Source organism: Protopterus annectens, chromosome 11.part0 (genome assembly GCF_019279795.1).
Source record: "Protopterus annectens isolate FY-2018-M chromosome 11.part0, PAN1.0, whole genome shotgun sequence".
NCBI lineage: Eukaryota > Metazoa > Chordata > Ceratodontiformes > Protopteridae > Protopterus > Protopterus annectens.
In genome coordinates, this window is record NC_056745.1 from 516,357,800 (window position 1) to 516,378,747 (window position 20,948).

Below are 20,948 nucleotides of genomic sequence, written 5' to 3' on the forward strand. Positions count from 1 at the left end.
GATACCCGTAGAAGCTTCTGCACTAGCTGATCCATATCAGAGAGGCTGACCGAAGACTTCGAGGAATGCACCGAAGGTGCTGACTGTAGCAGAGGAGATGAGGGAACCTCAAAGACTGGCTCCAAGACTGGAAACTGGCTCCAAACCAAAGGGATATGGTTCTGAGGACTGTGGAACCGATTAACCCCGTTACCCTCTGATCTCTTTGCCTTCTTGGTTTGTTTAGAATCAGAAAATTTTGAAGATTTAGAAGAAGTGCTGGCACCTTCCTGGCTACCCAACGCCTCAGAGAAAGTATGCTGCAGCAACCCCCTATCTAAGAGTTTTCTCCTCCTCTCTAAAAGAACCCTAGATGAAAAAGAGTGGCAAATACTGCAGGAGTCTTGGAGGTGTTTAGCCCCCAGACAGTAAACACATTGGACATGTCCATCCGTGACAGACATTTTCTGTCCACAATCTGGACATTTCTTAAACCCCGATTTAGGGTGAGACTTTTCTCTCTCATTTGACATATTATAAAGAGACACATCACAAAATTAACCTGTAAAGGTTAAATGCAGGGCTAACTAAGCCCACACTAAACAATATACTAATAACAAGTAAAAATTGTAAAACTTAATAGGGCTAAGAAAGGGCCCAACACTACGAAAAACTAAGTCAAACAGGGCACTATCTCTACAATCTATCCTACTGTAAACTATTATTATTTTTAACAAGAAACACACACACACACACACACACACACACACACACACACACACACACACACACACACACACACACACACACACACACACTAAATAAGAAGAATCTCTCAAAAAGCGTAGAAAACATTTTTTTAAAACTTGCGATTTATCAAAAATGATCCGAGCTAACTGGATCACAGAGATCTCTCTTGCCACAGTAAAGATTGGAGGTAATTCCAGCAGTGCATTGTGGGATAAGGTCTTGGTCTCGAGCTACTGGCAAACCTTGAGCTTTGCTATCGGCCGTGTCGGAGCAGAGGATCGGCTCCAAACCCATCAGTGAAAATAAACGGCGAGATTTTAACAACTTCACATTACAATTTTCTGGTTTAACTTCCATTACAAAAATCAAAGACTACCAACGTTTCTTCCTTCAAAAAGTTAAGTCGTTACCAACTACAGTTAAGACCTCATTGCTAAATTCAACATTTATTTCAAACAACTACATCTAGAAAATTGTCCCTCAGTGCCATATAAATTAGTCTTATAAATAGACTTCTCTAGCTTTTAAGATTAGCCTAAGAGGCTCTTACCCTGAAGATATCCTTTGGCACTATAAAAAGAAATAAAAATACCTCAGTATCAAGGATATTGTCACCTGGAATCATCTATCAGCTGGTATCAGAAATAAGTTAAAACCCTCAGAATTCGAACTTAAGCTTCCTGAACATTTGTTTATACTACAAATATTTTAGCAACACAGGGTGACTTTCTATTTCTTCATTTTATTAACAGTAATTAATTTTGAGGTGTTACATCAGTCTGTTAGGTCACAATATTGAACAATATGGATTCAGTACTCCTAACTATATCAACAGCCACCTCTTTGTACAATAAAAATGTGATTCGCCTAGTTACTTTGTAGCAATCTGAAACCTTATTCATATTTTTTCTGCATTATTTTTATTGCTAGCACATTTGTTTGGGCTATACTACAGTTATGCTGTAGTTAGGTCAAACAGATTTTTACAGTGCTACTTTTATTCAATTCTTGTTAACTGATCAGGTTCCTGTTACTGATATATAAATGCGAGAGATTTATATGCACGCTCGATTGTCTTCTGGCTCAAGTCATGGCTGAAAAGGGTCAGTGGACCAAATCACCAACCAGATTATCAAATAAGAAATAAAGCAACCAACTTCAAACTTCAGCAAACTTCACCCCCCTCTCCCCCCCTAAAGGAGAGATAACTATCCCAGCGGAGTGTAGCCTCCCAGACATCTCAAATGCGCAGGTGAAAGCTGCTCTCTCTAAAGCTAAAAACACAGCATCAATGGGACCATATGGTGTCCCCGGCTGTGTGCTACACGAGCTAAATGAGGAATTAAACCCGCACATAAGGCAGCTGTTTAATCTCAGCCTTACCACAGGATACGTGCCCAAGGAGTGGCGTATGGCAACTGTGGTCCCACTCCACAAAGGCGGTGCCTCTACGGACCCTGGTAATTACCGCCCCATAAGTTTAACAAGTCTAGTCTGCAAAGCTATGGAGAGGATCATAATGGAGCTCATAAACAAAGATATAGGGGACTTGCAGACATTGAACCCGACCCAGTTTGGCTTCGTCAAGGGAAGATCATGCCTTTTGAACTTGGTCGACTTCTTCGAAACAGTCACCAAGGCCATTGATGAGGGAAAGGCAGTCCATACAGCCTACCTTGACCTTGCAAAGGCTTTCGACACAATACCCCACTCGGGTATTGTAGAAAAACTTACCAGCTTAAATGTAAACCCATATGTCACAAGATGGGTTGCAAACTGGCTTAAGGACAGAACTCACAGGGTTAGAGTTGTTGGCACTATGTCAGACTCCAAGCCGGTCACAAGTGGTGTCCCACAGGGCTCAGTCCTTGGCCCCCTAGTGTTCGGCATCTACTTCTCAGAAGTACAGGCCAACATGGGAGGACTTTGGCTGACAAAGTTTGCAGACGACTGCAAACTGGGCGCCATAGTGGAAAGTGCATCGGACACGGATATCCTTCAGAAGGGACTCACGGAAACAGATAGCTGGTGCCAGAGCCATGGCCTGAAGTTAAACGGCAAAAAATGTATAGTCATACCCTTCGGGAAAAACAAGTTAACCCCAAGCTACCATATAGGTGGCAATCCACTAAACACAGAAGAGGTTATCAGGGACCTGGGGACCCAGGTTGACAGTGGCCTTTCTTTTGACACTCACGTTGCTAAAGTGGTTAGAAAGACCTTCTACATTGCCCACCTGATCATGAAGGGATTCACATCCAGATCTAGTGAGGTCATTGTTCCCCTGTACTCTTCACTTATCAGACCAATGATCGAGTACAATGCCCCATTCGGGATGCATCTCACCCGACATCTGCAGCAATTGGAGAGACCCCAAAAGAGAAATCTTGACCTGTGGATGGGAGATCGTATGTTTACCCCGGGAATCATCTCTGTGTCACTGCTGGACAGAGGCACAACAAACTAATGGGCACAGTATTTTTTCATATAAGGGGTGGCGTAAGCCACAAAAATTTGGGCTAGGCTTATAAATGCCTTACGGCAGATAGCCTAGTATAAACCTATGAACCTATGTAAATTAAATACATTTTTGACTGAGAATCTGTGAAGTAATGCTTCATGTTTTACAGTTAATTTATGGCAAATTCAGTGCTGGGAGTCTCAAACCTCTAACTAGTCATTAACTTTACGCACAATGTTTACATTAAGTATCTCTTGCTCTATGTTGTTCCGTCTTTCGGCTTTTCCCAGTTAGGGGTCACCACAGCGGAACTCTGGTCCGCTAATGATTGGCAGTTGATTTTTACGTGCTGAGTTGCCAGCCCTGACGCACAACCTTCAACGAAGGTACGCCCATTCACGTATGTCTCCACGGAGAAGACGTTCTAGCTGAGAATCGAACCGGACAGCGTCTTACTGTGAAGTGACAACGCTACCGCAGCACCACCACCGCGGATATACATGTCTAAATATCAGAGTAACTTTTTGTTTTTATTTAACCTTCCAACTACATCCCTATGCTTAACAGTCACGGGATAGGAATTTAATCATAAATAGAAGGCCAGTCTACCAGGAGACATGCAATACAAAGAGACATGAATATGCACATCAACAGTCAAACTAGGACAGTCTTTCATCTTCAGTGCAGTTGTGTTATGCAGGAAGAAACTGAGCACCAGGTGCACCCATGGAAGAGTGCACTGACTCCACATAGAACAAACACCAGCACAGAACAGAAAGTACAGTTTTGTACCTACCATAAATGTAGATGTTAGAGTGTATACACTGCTGCAGTCATTACACTTGGGTTATCCTGCCGTCAGGCGGTTCCCCAGTCGGCCTGAGTTCCAAAGTCTTGGTCCGGCGTCTGTTACTGTCGCCTCCTCCCTGACGTCAGTGCGACAGGGGTATATAAGATGCAGACGATGCCATTTTCTTCAGTTTTTCTTGCCCCAGATCTCAGGTGCCCCCAAATAGGTAGGCAATTCAAATTTCTAATAAAACATATACAAGAAAAGCAAACAACAACTTTCAGTTACCAGCAAATACTCCCCATAGGTAGTAAAGGGTAGAAGACATAGGTACGTACCAGCAAGTAAGAGGGGAAGGAGGGAGGGTAACCTAGACTGCAGCAGTGTATACACTCGAACATCTACATTTATGGTAGGTACAAAACTGTACTATGTTCGTGTTACACTGCTGCAGTCATTACACTTGGGTGGAATCCCGAAGCTGAGGTAGGGTGGCTGGTTCTATAAGGCATTAGGTGTGGCTATAAGGCCCTGCAGCAGAGCAGTGGCGAAGCCAGCTCTGGATTTAGAGTATAAAGGCAGATGGTAATGCTTGGTGAAGGTATGCACAGAGCTCCATGTTGCTGTTTCCAAAATATCCTTGGCAGGCACTCCTCTGAGGTACGCAGTTGAAGTGGCTGTTGCCCTGGTGGAGTGAGATCTAATGCTGCTAGGTATAGGTTTCCCATGGTGTGCGTAGCAGAAACCTATACAATGTCCTATCCATTTTGAAATAGTCTGTTTTGAAATGGCTTTTCCCTGTGCTCCTGCAGCATATGCTACCAGTTATTGCTCAGATTTTCTGAAAGCTTTGGTTTTGTCCAAGTAGAAGCGTAACTGCCTGTGAATGTGCAAAGAATGCAGTAGTCTCTCCCCTTTATTCTGTGGTTTTGGATAAAAAGTTGGCAGGTGAATAGTTTGGTTTAGAGCCACACTTGAAACCACCTTTGGCATAAATGTAGGATTAGTTCTTAAAGACACCCTGTCCTGGTGGAAAATGAGGAAAGGTTCCACTGCCATTAGTGCTATTATTCTGAAACTCTTCGTGCTGATGTTATTGCCAGGAGCAGAGCAGTTTTCCAAGAGATATATTTTAATTCTGCTGTGCTAGCTGTCTCAAAAGGAGGTAAAGTTAATGTTTCCAAAACAAAGTTGAGGTCCCAAGTTGGGAGTAGGTGCTCTATGGGGCGGTCTTATGTTTTTAGCCCCTCTGAGGTACTGTTTTAGCAAAGGATTAGAGAAAATTGGTGGATCCGTGTTGTAATGAGCAGAGCTGGCAGAGGCGTGGATCTTGATGGATGAAAAGGAGAGGCCTTTGTCCAGCATCTCAGTTAAATATTGTAGAATCTGAGGAATGTTTGGGACAAGAGGGTCAAGGCTGTGAGCCTGGTTCCAGGCACAGAATCTCTTCCATTTATCCGAATAGGCTTTCCTGGTACTAGGCCTTCTGGCCTCCAAAATGACATCCATAACAGCTTTGGAGAGAGGCATTGCTTGCTTGACTAAGGAATTTTCCATGCAGCTAGGTTTATGGTCTTTAGCTGACTGTGAAGTACCTGATTGTTGTGCTGAGTCAGCAGATGTGGAATTTGAGGCAAAATCCAGGGTGGTTCTTGTGCTAAGTTCTTTAAGATTGGGTACCATTGCTGGCGTGGCCAGTCTGGTGCAATCAGGATCATCTTTGGCTCTTCTTGCCTGGCTTCTATGAGTACCTTTGGAAGGAGAGGTAGTGGTGGGAAAGCGTACAACTTGTAGTTTTTTTTCAGCTGAATGAGAGGGCATCCACTTTCCATGCTTGTGGATGGTAACTCCTTGTGCAGAATTTCTGTAGCTGGCAGTTCATTGGGGATGCAAACAGATCTATGTTGGGGCTCCACCATTTCTGTATTATCATTCTGAATATCTGTGGATTCAATTTCCATTCGTGGGGATCGATGATGTTTCTGCTTAAGTCGTCTGCCAGTGTGTTTTTCTCTCCTGGCAGGAATTGTGCTCGCAGATGAACTTGATAGTTTAGAGCTGTGTTCCACAAGGTCATGGCTTGTCTGCATAGGGGGTAGGAGTGAGTGCCCCCTTGCTTATGTACCACATACAGTACAGTTTTGTACCTACCATAAATGTAGATGTTCGAGTGCTAATACAGCTGCAGTAATTACAGATGGGTTCTCTGCCGTCAGGCGGGTCCTCGGTCGGCCGAATTCCAAAGTCTAGGTGACTGTTGTTGTCGCTTTCTTTCCTGACGTCAGTGCGACAGGGGTATATAAGACACAGCCGACGCCATTTTCTTCAGTCTTTCTTGCTCCAGATGTCAGGTGCCCCCAGAAGGAAGGCAATACATAAATTATATATATAATCATGCAATGTAATATAATCAAAAATCAGTAGTTGCAAGCAAATACACCATTGAAGGATAACCCAATCAGGTTGTATGAGGAGGTGTTGGCCACTAGGCCTTTACCAAGAGGGGAAGGAGGGAGGGAAACCTGTACTGCAGCTGTATTAGCACTCGAACATCTACATTTATGATAGGTACAAAACTGTACTATGTTCATCGTGCATACAGCTGCAGTAATTACAGATGGGTAGAATCCCAAAGCTACGCACAGGGTGGTAGGCACAAGGTGGAACTGGGAGGAGCCAGAATGCCCTGCAACACAGCAGTGGCAAAGCCTGCTCTAGTTTTGGAGTATAAAGGCAGGTGGTAGTGTTTTGTGAAGGTATGCACAGAACTCCAAGTGGCTGCCTCCAAAATATCTTTGGTAGGGACTCCTCTGAGGAAGGCTGTAGAGGTAGCTGTGGCCCTTGTGGAGTGGGATCTGATGCCTGTAGGAACAGATTTGCCATGAAAGGAGCAACAAAACCGTATGCAGTGGCCTAACCATTTTGAAATTGTCTGTTTGGAAATTGGCTTCCCTTGAGCTCCTACAGCATAGGACACAAAGAGTTGTTCTGATTTCCTGAAAGGCTTCGTTCTGTCCAAATAGTAACGTAGATGTCTAAGGAATGTAGCAGCCTTTCCCCTTTGTTTTGAGGATTGGGGTAAAAGGTAGGTAAGTGTATGGCCTGATTTAAAGCTACCCTGGATACTACCTTAGGCATAAATGACGGGTTGGTTCGTAGGGAAACCCTGTCCTGATGGAAGATGAGAAAGGGCTGCACAGCCATGAGGGCTTGTAGTTCCGAAACCCTACGAGCTGAGGTAATGGCCAGAAGGAAAGCTGTTTTCCAGGACAAATATTGCAAATCTGCTGAGGCAGCTGGTTCAAAGGGAGGCAATGTTAATTTTTCTAGAATGTAATTAAGATCCCAGGCTGGTATTGGTTGTTTCCTTGGAGGTCTTATATTCTTAGCCCCTCTGAGGAACTGTCTTAAGGGTGGGTGAGAGAATAAGGGTGGATCAGTGTTGTATTCTGCAGAAATGGCTGAGGCATGAATTTTGATGGAGGAAAATGAAAGTCCACTGTTCAACAGCTCAGCTAGATACTGTAATATCTGAGGCAAATTCAGTTTTCTAGGATCCTGGCCTTTTTTCTCATTCCAAGCGCAAAACCGTTTACATTTTGCGAAGTAAGCCTTTCTAGTAGATGGCCTTCTGGCCTCCAAAATGACATCCTGCACCTCTTTGGAGAGTAGGGTCTGTTGTGGTGTTAAGGAATTTTCCATGCAGCCAGATTGAGTGTTTTCAGCTGACTGTGAAGAGTTTTGTAGCTGTGCTGAGTCAGTAGAAGAGGCATTAGAGGTAGGGTCCAGGGAGGAGTATGTGTTAGGCTCCTCAGGAGTGGGTACCAGTGTTGTCTTGGCCAGTCTGGAGCAATCAGTATCATCTTCGGTCTGTCTGCTCTTGCTTTCAAGAGCACCTTGGGCAGAAGAGGCAAAGGTGGGAAGGCGTAAACTGTCCGTGCTGCCCAACTGAAAGAAAGGGTGTCCACTCTCCAGGCCTTTGGATGGAAGGTCCTTGAGCAGAACTTTGTCAATTGATGATTCCTGTGGGAGGCAAAGAGATCTATGTCTGGCCTTCCCCACGCTTGGATTATCTTTGTAAACACTTGAGGATGCAACTTCCATTCGTGTGGGTCTGTCATATTTCTGCTTAGATTGTCTGCCAGCGTGTTTTCCAATCCTGGTAGGTACTGTGCTTGAAGTTCGATTTGCCATTCCAGAGCCAAGTTCCAAAGTAACATGGTTAGCCCGCACAGGGGGTATGAATGTGTTCCTCCTGGTTTGTTTATGTACCACATTACTGTGGGGTTGTCTGTTCTTATCAATAATTGCCCTGGATGCAGGAGGTCCTTGAAAGCTGTAATTGCATTTATCACTGCTAGCATTTCCTTTTGATTGATGTGAAGGTGCTTTTCCTTTTGGGACCATTTGCCCTGAATGCACCTGTCTGTCATGTGTGCCCCCCAGGCGTAGTCTGAGGCGTCTGTTGTGATGACTTGATTTGCTTGAGGCTTGCAGAATGGTAGACCTGTGTTTGTTTGGCATGCTTGGGCCCACCATAGAAATTCCTTTTGCAAACATGGGATTATTGGAATTATTGTTTCCAAACTGTGGCTGTGTTGAGACCATAGGTTTTTTAGGTACCATTGAAGTTTCCTCATATGCAACTTTGCACATGGGATTAGAAGAATGCAAGATGACATGAAGCCCAGAGCCTGCAGGATTTTCCTTGCAGTTAGCCTGGTACAATTTGCTAGTATTTTGAAGTACTGAGTTAGTTGCCCCTGTTTTTCTGGCGTAAGATAGGCCATCTGGGTGTTTGTGTCCAAGTTGGCACCCAGGAAAGTTATTTTCTGAGATGGTGTTAGCATGGATTTCTCTTTGCTGACTGTGTATCCCAGAGAATTCAATAACCGTGTTACATAAGCCAGATGTTCCAGAAGTATGTGTTTGCTGTCCGCTTGGATCAGGCAATCGTCCAAATAAGGGTAAATTTGTATACCTTGAAGTCTGCAGTAGGCAATTACTGATGCCAGGCATTTCGCGAATACTCTGGGCGCAGTAGATAAGCCAAAGGGCAATGCAGAGAATTGATAGTGGATTGAACCTGCAAGAAATCTGAGGTATCTTCTGCAGCTTTGTCTGATTGGGACATGCAGGTATGCCTCCTTGAGGTCCAATGTTACCAACCAAAACTCCTTGCCCAGCATGGGAAGAAGCTGCTGTAAGGTGAGCATTTTGAATTTTGGTACGAGTAGAAATGTGTTTAGGATGGATAAGTCCAAAATGGGTCTCCAGTCGGTTCCTTTCCTTGGTACCAGGAATAGTCTGGAATAAAAACCTTGACCTTGTTCGTGAGTAGGTACCTCTTGAATAGCTTTCATGTCCATGAGCTTTGAAATTTGTATTTGAGCCTCTGCCCTTTGATTGTGTGGCAGGTTTGGCATGCCTCTCATTTTTGGAAGAGTGTGAAAATGAAATCTGTAGCCTCTGTTTATAATGTCCAGGATCCATTTGTCTGTTGTGATAATATGCCAATTTCTTGTAAATAACGCCAGCTTTCCTCCCAAGGGTGCTGCCAGCTGAGACTTGCTTGGCATGAAAAGGGGAAAGTCATTGGGTTTGTTTCCTGTATTGTTGTGCACTGTCTTCGCCACCTCTTGGTGCTGGAGTTTGCCATTGTCTGCCTCTATATGATCCTTGAGATTGTCCTCTGTCCCTTGTGCGCCTGTATCTACCTCTTTGGGGCTTGTCCGTGGCTGGAAAGGACCAATTTTTTGAAGGCCAATTTCTGCTAAAACGTGGTGGTTGAACCTGTAGAAAAGCTTTGACAGTTTGCATAGATTTAGCTTTTTCTTCCATTTGCTGTAGTATCTCCTCAGCATTAGTACCAAATAATACATCCTTTTGTAAAGGAGCATCTAGTAGTCTGGCCTTAACATGATCAGGCAAGATTTGTTCCCTAAGCCAGGCATGCCTACAAATGACTGATCCTGTAACAGCAGCTCTACCTGAGGCCTCTAGAGCATCATAGCCACATTGTAAGGTGTGTTTACCCACTTGTTCTGCACTATGCATCATATCCTGCAACTCCTTCAAATCTGGTTGCTCAGGTTGTGACATTTTATTGCTTAATTGTGATAACAGAAACTGCTGATATTTAAGCATATGGAACTGACAATTTAAGGCCCTCATGGCTAGGGTGGCCGAGGTATATACCTTTTTTCCCCACCTTTCTAAGGATCTAGACTCTTTCGGAAGGTAGTGGATTCTTAGCAGTAGAGGCCTTCATTCCCTTGGTGCCTTGAGAAATGGTTTCAGGGTCAGCATTATGGCTTTTGTAAAGAAATTGGTGAGAGTTAGGAACTCTGTAGTACCTATGGGCTTGACTGGGGCAGGAGGCAGGGAATCCGGATTAAGGCAAGCCTCCGAGTAAACATCATCAAGTATGTCCAAGACAGGAGGTATCGCCAGAGGTCTGTGCTGAGGTAGCAAAAGAAATTCCCTAAGTCTTTTCTTGGAATCAGAAAAGTCTTGGCCTTCCCAATGGAAGTGTTCCCTCAAGGTATGCAAGGTTTCCCCAAAAGAAAAATCCTCTGGGGGAGATATAGAAGGAATGGACTGCTCTGCATCAGAATCTTCAAAAGGGGAGTACAAGTGTTCCTCTTCATCAGAATGTTCTGAAATAATGGAGCCCTGGTCAGAAGAGGGAGAATCTTCCTCCACTCTGGGTCTCTTGTCCGGAGGGGGTTGGGAACCCCTGATAAGAGTAATTAAATCCTCAGCCATTTTTAGCATCTGCTTTTTAGGCATGGGGCCTGGAGATGGGCCCTGTGCAACAGGCCTCTTGGGAAGCATGGCTGATTTGGACTTAGTAAAGGCCTTTATGGAAAAGGAAGATGAGGGTCTAAAGACACCATGGGTGGAAGTGGACCTGTCCACATTAGGAGGCTCAACACTCACAGTGGCTTCGGTAGCTGTAGTCTGGGTATGGGCCAAGGCACCTGTGGTCTCGGTTACAGAAGACACCGCCAGAGAAGTGTCGTCGGTAGTCAGGGGCTGCGTAGGCACCTCGCTGAGAACCGGACCACGCGTAGCCAGTTTTGGCGTGGTGTCGGTGGAGACCGCGGACCTTGCGTGTCGGTCTTTGTCCTTGCGTTTTTTGGACAAAACAGTAGTCGGAGTCTCCAACGACATTTTATAATCAAAAGCTTTACCAAAAAAGTGCTGGGCGAACTCCGCCCGACGCGTAATAGTGCGTTTATTGAAAGTAGCGCAAAAGCGACAGCCTGAGACGTCGTGGTCTGGGCCTAAACAAGGTATGCAGAGGGAATGGAAATCCTTATGCGGTATTTGCTTCCCACAAGAAATACAATTGTTAACTTTGTCTGACATCGGTCTGAGGCAAGAAAAGTTTAGCTTTAAAGAAGACTTTTGTTTCCAAATTTTCGTAATTTCAGGAGCTGGCCGACCGGCACTTGCGAACTGCTTCTGCTTCACACGGTGCAGCAAAAAAGACTGAAGAAAATGGCGTCGGCTGTGTCTTATATACCCCTGTCGCACTGACATCAGGAAAGAAAGCGACAACTGACGCCGGACCTAGACTTTGGAATTCGGCCGACCGAGGACCCGCCTGACGGCAGAGAACCCATCTGTAATTACTGCAGCTGTATGCACGATGAACATCTCTGGTGTTGTCTGTCTTTAGTAATAGTTGTCCTGGATGCAGCAGGTCCTTGAAAGCTATAATAGCATTTTGTACAGCTAACATCTCTTTTTGATTGATGTGAAGATGCCTTTGTTCTGCGGGCCACTTGCCCTGAATACATTTTCCTGCCATGTGTGCTCCCTAGGCATAATCCGATGCATCTGTTGTCAGTGTCTGCCTGGCTGTGGGTTGAGTAAAAGGCTGTCCCCCTTGTTGAGGTGAAAAGCTTGAGCCCACCATCGAAACTCCTGTTGAAGGCAAGGAATTAGTGGTATAATTGTTTCCAAACTTTGACAGTGTTGAGACCATACACTCTTTAGGTACCATTGTAGTTTCCTCATATGCAGTCTGGCATATGGAATTAGTAGTATGCAAGATGCTATGTAACCCAAGGTCTGCAGAATTTTTCTTACAGGGAGTTGGGTTTCTGTTGTCATCAATTGAAAGTATTGAGTCAGTTGTCCTTGCTTGTCTGGCATGAGATAAGCCATCTGGGCCGTTGTGTTCAAGCTGGCACCCAGGAATATTATATCGTGTGAGGGCACTAGTTTTGATTTCTTTTAGTTTCCTGTGTACCCCAGGCAACTTAATAACTTTTTTACAAACGCCAGATGCTTTAGAAGAATGTCCTTGCTCTCTGCTTGAATCAGGCAGTCGTCCAGGTACGGATAAATTTGAATTTCTTTCTGTCTGCAAAATGCAATTACCGGCGCCAGGCACTTTGTGAGGACCCTGGGTGCAGTAGATAAGCCAAAGGGCAGTGCAGAGAATTGATAGTGCATTGAACCTGCTATAAATCTGAGGTATCCTCTGCAGTTTTGTCTGATGGGGACATACAGGTATGCCTCCTTGAGGTCCAAGGTCACGAGCCAAGCTTTCTTGCCCAGCATCCGAAGAAGCTGCTGTAGTGTCAACATTTTGAATTTTGGAACATCCAGGTAAGTGTTTAGAGAAGAAAGATCCAGAATGGGCCTCCAGGCTTTGTCCTTTCTGGGAACCAGAAAGAGTCGAGTAGAATCCTTGTCCTTGCTCTTGTGGTGGTACCTTTTGAATAGCTCTCATTTCCATGAGTGCTGTAATTTGTTTTTGAGCCTCTGCCCATTAATTTGGTGGCAGATTTGGCATTCCTTTTAACCTTGGCAGAGTGTGAAAGTGGAACCTGTAACCTTGAGATACAATGTTGAGAACCCATTTGTCTTTGGTGATCCAATGCCAATTGTGATAGAAAAGTGCCAGTTTTCCTCCCAAGGGGACTGCCAAGAGAGAGTTGTTTGGCAGCTGTAATGGGAAGTCATTGAGGCTGATTTTTATATGGTTGGGGCTTGTCTTCCCCTTCTTTCTGGCCTGGTGCACCCCATTGTCGAGGCCTGTAAGGACCTTGTGGTTGACCTCTACCTCTTGGACGTCTGTATCTGCCCCTTTGAGGTCTGTCTGTAACTGGAAAGGACCAATTCTTTGTTGGCCAATTTCTACTAAATCTTGGAGGCTGAACCTGTAAGAAATCCTTCACCGTTTGCATAGATTTTGCCTTATCCTCCATTTTCTTTAATACCTCTGCCTTAACTCCAAATAACACATCCTGCTGCAAGGGTGCATCCAATAATTTTGCTTTAACATGATCTAGTAACGTATGTTCTTTTAACCAAGCATGCCTTCTAATGACAGAGCCTGTAACTGCTGCTCTACAGGAGGCCTCTAAAGAATCACAACCAAATTGCAAAGTATGCTTTCCCACTTGTTCAGCTGCATGTAATAAATCCTGCATTTCTTTAAAATTAAGAGGATCTGAATCTGGAAGCATTTTTTTTTCAACTGACATCAAAAATTGCAGATATTTTAGCATGTGAAACTGGCAATTTAAGGCTCTCATTGCTAAGGTTGCAGACGTATATACTTTCTTTCCCCATCTGTCTAATGTTCTGGAATCTCTGTCAGAGGGGATTGGACTTTTTGCTGATGAGGCCTTAATCCCTTTGGGTCCATGAGAAATAGTTTCTGGGTCAGCAACAGGGCTTTTAGACAGAAATTTGTGTGAGTCAGGGACTCTGCAGTATCTGTCAGGTTTAACTGGGGCTGGAGATAAGGAGTCAGGATTTAAGCTGGATACAGTATACACATCATCCACAATATCTCACACTGGCGGAATAGCATGGGGTCTGTGTTGAGGTAATAAAAGGAAGTCTCCGAGCCTTTTCTTGGATTCTGAGTAATCCTGGCCTTCCCAATGGAAATGCTCCCTCATGGTATCTAAGGTTTCCCCAAAGGAGTAGTCCTCAGGCGGAGAAGCTGATGGAATGGATTCCTCAGCATCAGAATCCTCATAAGGGGGTAAAGAATATCCTAGGTCTGAGGATGAATATGAAGAAATGGACACCTGGTCGGATGAGTCATAGTCTGCATCCTGTCTGGGCCTTTTATCAGGAGGGGGATGGGACCCCATGATCAGAATGATTAGGTCTTCGGCCATTTTGAGCATTTGTTTCTTAGGCATGGAGGCCTGTCCTGGAGAATGCTGTATTTGTTTCTTTGTTTTTAAAGGAGGCTTAGACTTAGCAGGGGGGTTTTAATGCTTAACTGAGTAGGTCTGAAAACACCCTCTGAAGCTTCGGGTTGCTCAGCTACTCCGGATCCCTCTGAAGGGTTAGTTTCGGTAGGCTGAAATACTTGTGCATCCGAAGGCCCAGCCATCTCCACGTGGGAGTCGGAGGCGGCCTGTGGTTCTGCCGAAGCGGCAGTCAGGGACTGCGAAGGTGCCTCGCTGAAAACTGGAGAACCGGAGACCGGCCTAGAAGAGGCTTCGTCGTCAGTTTTGGGCCTCCGATGCCTGTCCTAGTCTTTGCGCTTTTTATGTATTCAGGTCGTCAGAAGTTCCGACGGCATGGTGTAATTGAATTTTCTGCCAAAATAACGTCGGGCAAAATCAAACAGATGTTTAATAGTGCGCTTGTTAAACTTAGCACAAAACCGACAACCAGTGACGTCGTGGTCTGGACCTAGGCATGGGATACAATAGGAATGGAAATCCTTATGAGGCATTTGCTTCCCACAAGAAATACAGTTATTAACTTTTACTGACATCGGTCTGAGGCAAGAAAACGTTTCCCCAACGGGGTACTTAGCTTTGTAGAAGACTTCGGTTCTGGATTCGGAATGAAAATCTCAGGAGTCGGTCGACCAGCACTTGCGAACTGCTTTTGCTTCGGGCACCGCACGGCAAGAAAGACTGAAGAAATGGCGTCAGCTGCATCTTATATACCCCTGTCGCACTGACGTCAGGGAGGAGGCGACAGCAACCGACGCCGGACCAAGACTTTGGAACTCAGGCCGACTGGGGAACCGCCTGACGGCAGGATAACCCAAGTGTAATGACTGCAGCAGTGTAACGAGATGAAAATCTGAAGAACTAAATGCTGTGAGGCCGCAACATTAACCTTTACATGTCACTGTACTGCACTTCAACATTCCACTCTCTGTAATTACTATGTATACATATTTGGTCATATGATGTGGCTAACATTATGCTTACTAATCTTATTACAGTACAAATGTATTTCATAATAGTAATTTACTGCAGCTATATAATGTTCAGTGAAAAAGGTCTAAAGTTCAGCCAGGTGTTCACAGTCAACAAAATAAAAGTACCACCTTTATATATGCCTGTCTTTTGCACTGAAAAGATCTACACTGTACATGGTATAAAAATAAACCAAATTACAAATCTTTCCCTCCCTCTTTTTTTTTATACAAACCTCAGTACTTGCGTATTATTGCAAACAAATTCCAGACCTGTCATTATTTTTCATGTGCAAGTCAAATCGCCCAAAACACGACCTTTTTCCACACAGATGCAGGAAACAATTTTATAAAACACTGGGGTTTAAATTCCCCTCCTTCCTATCACATGTTTAAAAACAGTAATATGAGTGGCTGTCCATTTCTTGCTTAGAAAGAAAACTCCACCTCCCTTCAAATAAAACAAATAGTTCTACTATACTGTAAACATCAAGGAACATTAGTTGCATACGTAAGCCTACCTAATGAACAAATAAAAACATTTCTAAAAAATGTTTACAAAAAAATATTTTCTTTAAAAATATTGTAATGTGAAGCGTATATTTATATACATCTGTATAAAATAGGTTTTAAAGCATGTGTTTGTATGTATCCAAGCAGTATAAAAAATATTAATGAAAATAAAAAAAATTTTTTACTACCGGCTTAAGCGTCTTAGTTTTAAAATACACACAATGGAACTTAGTTCATTTATCCCTGGGTAATGGCAAGCATCCAGCCTCAACTGCCACACAAGTTCATTTTTCTCTGAAATCAATGAATCTGCCCCCCCCCCTCTCCCCTCATTTCTAACTTGATTTATTGCCCGAAATGTAAACTGGTGTTGTGGGTACTCCATGATGTGTTTTGCAAGTGCATTCTCCGCTTTGTGTCTCCCCATGGCATACACATGTTCATATACCCGTTCGCAGAGTTTTCTGTCAGTTTTTCCAATAAAGAATACTGGGCAGCATGTGCACTTTGCTTGGTATACTACCTGCTTAATTTGACAGTCAAGTCTGTCCCTTGTTTTGTATCTCTTGCCCCTAATCTCAAATGTTTGACCGGTGTCCATGTATTTACAATATCTACACATGTTGCATTTAAACATACCCATTGTGTTTACCTGCCTATTTGGTTTCCTTTCCAGTATTTTTTTTCAAGTTCTTTCCCCGTTTAAAAACAATCCCAAGTTTTTCCTGGAATTTGTTTCTCAATACACCATCGTTCATTAATATGTCCCAGTTTTTTTGGATTATGGAAACCACACTTTTAGCATCTAGGCTGTATGTAATAATAAAGCTGTAAGGGCTAATAGTTTGTCTGACAACTGGTAGTTCCGTAATGTGCCCATTGTGTTGGTTCAAGATGGGCAAATAAATTCCCATTTCTCTTTTTAACTGTACTTCTTCAATTAAGTCCTGAATTAGGGTGACGGGATAGCCTCCTATCAAGAATAAATCTCTCAAAGCCACATTCTTCCTGAAAATCGTGGTCTTTAACCATTCTCGCAGCTCTAACTAGTTGGCCCTTTATTACAGATTTCTTTTGTGTAAAAGGATGACAGCTAGAGTATTGCAAGAAAGAGTTAGAGTATGTGTCCTTACGAAATATTTTTGCTATGAAGCATGCATTGCTCATGTCTTTAATTAGATCTACATCCAAGTATGCTATTCTATCTTGTGCAAAACATGATGTAAATTTGAGGAATTCTGATGTAGAGTTGAAAAATTCAACCATCTCTTGTGCAACTTGTATGTCCCCCTTAACCAAAATAAATATGTTGTCCAAGAAACGTGTATACAATTGAATTTTCTCTTGGATGTGTGAGACACAATGTACTCCCTCTCCCAAAATGCCATTACCAAACTGGCCACGCTGGCCCCACAAGGGGAGCCCTCGGCCACACCTATTTTTTGAAGGTAGTACTTGTTGTTAAATGTTACATAGTCGCATGACAGGATTATGTCCAAGAGTTCCTCAACCAACTTAATCTTGTGACATGGTGCTTCTTTTTGTCTCATTATACAGGCCACCCATTCAATTGCTTCCACGTGGGGAAATGGAGGAATAAAGGTCCTTGACATCTATAGTGAGGAAATTAAATTCCTCACTAAATGTGGTCCTATTAATTTCCTCTAAAAATAACCATGAATCTTTAGAAATCTGCCTTTCACTTTTGACATTTTTTCAAAATATTATCAACAGCTTTTGCACATGCATATGTGATGCTGTTTCTTGCGTCAACTAGTGGTCGCATAGATGGGTTATACAAGTTTTTATGGACTTTTGGTATTCCAAATAGGATAGGTGCCTGGGTGCTTGACATTTTAAGATAATTGTACAGATCAAGGTCTATCCTAGCTTCTATAAACATGTCATTGATGTAAGACCTAATCCTAGAGTATCCAATATTTAATTAATTCTTAGATACTTCCACATAAGTGTCAGTGTTAACTATATCCATCATCCTATTATAATCTTCGTAGGTCATCACCACTAGGCCACCCCCCTTGTCTGGTTCCATAATTCTTATTGAAAAATTTTGTAAAGATTCCATCTTTTTCTTCTTTGTTAATGTTGAATACACTTGTATTTCCTAATGAGGACTTTCTTGCAACATAACGTTTGTCTAGTTCACAAAGTTGGTCAAACAGTGCTATTGTGGGGTGTAAGGGCAGGTGATAAGTACTAGGGATATAATATCCCCCCCCTCGCACTTATTTGTTGTTCCATTAGTGCACATAAATTCAATTTCCTCACAAACATTTTTAGTTCAACCAAAGTTTTTTCTAAATTAGCTTGTGTGGAAGGTACAAAGGTGAATCCCTTAGCCAACAACTCCACTAGTTCAGTGGAAAAAACAAACTCAGAGTAGTTGAATATTTTAAAGTCCAAACTAGAATTATAGATTACCTTACATTCATGTGAGATATCTAGTTCTATGTCCATACTGTCCAGGTTTAGTTCCACCTGTTCTTGGTTTTGCTCCGGGCTTTCCGACCCGTTTCGGGTGCATGTTTCAAAGCTCTGTTCTGAAAATTTGAGCTATTAGTTGTCTGAGGTTGTTTGTTGCTTCTCATGTTGTTGGCTAGGCGTTCACTCCGACATACAGAATCCGACAAGTTGACCCCACTACCAGCACTTGTAGAACTCTTATCTTCTGCTACTTCTTCACTCCTTTCTTCCCCCACAGTCTCAAATGGGCTCGCTAAGAAATTTCCTTGAGATTCTGGTGATTTTGGATAAGCTGTTCCATTATTGTAATCCTTAATATCACGGTTCAACTTTTTAATTTTAGTTGCATTTATTTTTGACACATACTGGTCTATACTGCTATAAATCCGCTCATATTCAAAGCTGTATCTCTGAAAATCAATGCCTTTTTTAATATCATTGTCCATCTTGCTTTTCTCTTTTAACAAGCCGTTCACTGCCTCTTGGTAGTGTTTACACATCAACTCCAAAAGTTCAAACCCATGCTTGTCAAATAATTTAATAAGGTCACGGTGAAAGGGAGACCCTTCGGCAAGCCCCGTCGGGTATTGCCACGATCTAAGCCCCTTGGGTATGACCTTCAGACATGAACATTCTTGAAAATATGCTATTTCAAGTTGAATTTTCCTTAGTTTCACTAACTTCTGGTCAAACAGGTGTAATTTTGTTGTAAAATCGACTGTCTTCACTCAGTTGTTCCTGTATATTATTTGTAGTTGATTGGGCAAAGTGAAATGGCCTCCCTTATCCATAATGCAAAGTCTGGGACCCCTACAGGTACCAAGGGACCACATTTACATCATGTTTTGCACAAGACAGAATAGCATACTTGGATGTAGATCTAATTAAAGACATGAGCAATGCATACTTCGTAGCAAAAATATTTCATAAGGACACATACTCTAACTCTTTCTTGCAGTACTCTAGCTGTCATCCCTTTACACAAAAGAAATCTGTAATAAAGGGCCAACTAGTTAGAGCTGCGAGGATGGTCACTAAAGACCACGATTTTCAGGAATAATGTGGCTTTATGAAAGATTTATTCTTGAAAAGAGGCTACCCAGGCACCTTGATTCAGGACTTAATTGAAGAAGTCCAGTTAAAAAGGGAAAGGGGAATTTATTTGCCCATCTTGAACCAACACAATGGGCACATTACGGAACTACCAGTTGTCAGACAAACTAATAGCCCTTACAGCTTTATTATTACATACAGCCTAGATGCTAAAAGTGTGGTTTCCATAATCCAAAAAAACTGGAACATATTAATGAACGATGGTGTATTGAGAAACAAATTCCAGGAAAAACCTGGGATTGTTTTTAAATGGGGAAACAACTTGAAAAAAATACTGGAAAGGAAACCAAATAGGCAGGTAAACACAATGGGTATGTTTAAATGCAACATGTGTAGATATTGTAAATACATGGACACCGATCAAACATTTGAGATTAGGGGCAAGAGATACAAAACAAGGGACAGACTTGACTGTCAAATTAAGCAGGTAGTATACCAAGCAAAGTGCACATGCTGCCCAGTATTCTTTATTGGAAAAACTGACAGAAAACTCCGCAAACGGGTATATGAACATGTGTATGCCATGGGGAGACACAAAGCGGAGAATGCACTTGCAAAACACATCATGGAGTACCCACAACACCAGTTTACATTTCGGGCAATAAATCAAGTTAGGAATAAGGGGAGAGGTGGGCCAGATTCATTGATTTTAGAGAAAAATTAACTTGTGTGGCAATTGAGACTGGATGCTTGCCATTACCCAGGGATAAATGAACTAAGTTCCATTATGTGTATTTTGAAACTAAGAAGCTTAAGCCAGTAGTAAAAATTTTTTTTTTATTTTCATTAATATTTTTATACTGCTTGGATACATACAAACACATGCTTTAAAACATATTTTGTATAGATGTACATAAATATACGCTTCACAATACAATATTTTTAAAGAAAATATTTTTTTCTAAACATTTTTTTAGAAATGTTTTTATTTATTCATTAGGTAGGCTTATGTATACAACTAATGTTCCTTGATGTTTACAATATAGTAGAACTGTTAGTTTTATTTGAAGGGAGGTGGAGTTTGCTTTCTAAGCAAGAAATGGACAGCCACTCATAATACTATTTTTAAACATGTGATAGGACGGAGGGGAATTTAAACCCCAGTGTTTTATAAAATTGCTTCCTGCATCTGTGTGGAAAGAGGTTGTGTTTTGGGCGATTTGACTTGCACTGCTTCGGCGTTTTTGGAATTTTTTGCAGTGTTTACATTTTTATAAGATTATTTTTCATGTTTTTGAGAAAGGAGTCATTGTGTTTGTGCAGGGGTTGGTATGTTAAGTATCTGTGTCTGACATTGGGAGACAACTGTTTTGTGATTTTAAACAAAATGAAAGAATTGAGTTGTATGAACTCAGCGCTATTTTATATGGCTGGTCGTTAATAAATGCTTCCTTTGTCTCAGTTCTCAGCAAGTTCTAAGGTGTATGACAAACGTGCATTTCATGTTGCATTTTTATTTATTTATTTATTTATTATACTTCAAAGTAACTGCTGGCCTTGTTTGAAATACTTCAGGGAACAACATGTGTGTGTAATTCAGCCTTTTTACAGTAATTATTGTCCCGTTTAGCTTAGTCCCCGTTCTTATTGTGACCCCAAACTTATCTGAAGTACAGAAGTCTTGCAATGTGTAAACCCTTCCTAGAGGGACAGAATAA

At 42.5% G+C, this 20,948-nt stretch overlaps 1 protein-coding gene across 1 annotated transcript in view; it reads right to left on the bottom strand.

Annotated features, from left to right (window-relative positions):
• Positions 1–20,948, bottom strand: part of NUP107 (nucleoporin 107) — a gene marked incomplete in the record, with an annotated part of 1,716,438 nt that overhangs the window by 1,525,756 nt on the left and 169,734 nt on the right.